This window comes from Octopus bimaculoides, chromosome 1, assembly GCF_001194135.2.
Source record: "Octopus bimaculoides isolate UCB-OBI-ISO-001 chromosome 1, ASM119413v2, whole genome shotgun sequence".
NCBI lineage: Eukaryota > Metazoa > Mollusca > Cephalopoda > Octopoda > Octopodidae > Octopus > Octopus bimaculoides.
The window spans coordinates 37,536,891-37,538,692 of record NC_068981.1 but is presented as its reverse complement, the minus strand read 5'-3'; positions in this window follow the sequence as shown (position 1 = coordinate 37,538,692).

Here is a 1,802-nt window from a genome sequence, read left to right as displayed (position 1 = left end):
CAAAAAATATATCCTGGGGTTGATTTTTTTACTAAAGCCGGTGTTCCAACATGGCCACAGTCAAAATGGCTGAAAAGAATGAAAAAAAAAATAGAATGCAATATTAAATGAGTTTTGATCTTTGGCAGAACTGATTTGAATTAGTCTAAATTTTCAGGTTATCTTCTATGTCTTTCACTAAGAATCATTCATTAAGGTAATGACTATTTCTCATCACAGTTGGTTTAATTTGAATTGAATAAACTTCTTGGATCACTATATGGTTTTCCTACTGTGGTTCTTGTTTTTTTTTTCCCCCTGGGTCATTCTCATAAAAGAATACTGTTTGATACTTACACTTACAAACACTCCTATATAGTTTCAAAACACCCTCATTTACACTCACATACACCAACCGTTTCTTGCATTTATATTTACAACTATTATTGTAGTTGAATTACTCATCTTTATTTGATTTCGTTATTGTTTCCTTACACAGACATAACATTTTAAATTTATTAAAAAAATAAATAAAGGTATTTCAAAACATCAATATAATAAATGAAATGGAAGAGCTGTAACCAGTAGTTGAAATATAGATGTGGTCTTAACTTATTAGTATGTTGCCATATTTATGCTATCATAAATTTTGTTTCAATATTAAATATTAAAAAGTAAAAGTTAGAGAGGAGGTTTTCTTACTTCAACAAATTGACCCCAGTACCTTTCTAAAGTTTGGTACATATTCTGTCGGTTTCTTTTGACAAACTGCTAAGTTATAGAGACATAAACAAATCAAAACCAGTTGTCATGTGGTGGGGGAATTGACACAAACACAAAGACACACATACATACATAATGGGTGAGGTGAATATATTGTCGTCTAAATTATGCAAAAATGAAAATAACACTGACGTCTCATTTTAACAGATATATTTACCAAAATTACATTAAGATATCTTGAAATACTAATGAGTAAGTTTATTAAATAAAATCGTCATTGGCTTCAACCACGATCTCCAGACGACTTCAGAATCTTCTGCAGCTCTTTTGGAGGGTCTCCTTGTTTAAGTCGGTGAATGCTGCAATAATCCTTGCCTTCAGTTCATGTTTGGTGTTACAAGGAGTTTTGTTGGTCTCTCACTCAGCTGCACCTCATGCATACTAATTAAGGGGGTTGCAGTCTGGTGAGTTAAGTGACTAGATATTAGGGATGATGTAGTCACAGAAATTGTCTCATAACCAAGACTGAGTACTCCTGCTTGTGTGGCATGGTGCAGAGTCCTGTTGCCAGACATAGGATCTTCCAGCAGCCACCCTCTTAATCCAGGGCAGCAATACCTCCTCCGAGAACTTGATTTAGACCTCTGTGTTGAATCTAAAGTCGGTTGGGAAGATGAATGGAGGTATAACGTCACCATCACTAGTGATCACTCCAAACACCAAGATGCTGACTGGATGTTTGATTTTTATCTCTCTTGGTACATTGACTGTCCTCAGATTGACGCCCAAACACACTGAAATGTTTATATTGGAGCTTCCAGCATGAATGCCAAGCAGTACAGCATGCTGTGTCCAAATTTCTGGCACAGTGAATTGCATCATGGTCCTGTTTTTTCAGTGCCCAACTAACCCTACTATTTTTTGTAGTCGACAAAATCAAAATCAAACAACGTGCATGCACAAAATCAAAAGCATAAAATGGTAACAATTTACCTATTACACCCCCTCTGTGTGTGTGTGTGTATATATATATATATATATATATAGACAGATAGATAGATAATACATACATGCATACATACATACATACATACATACAT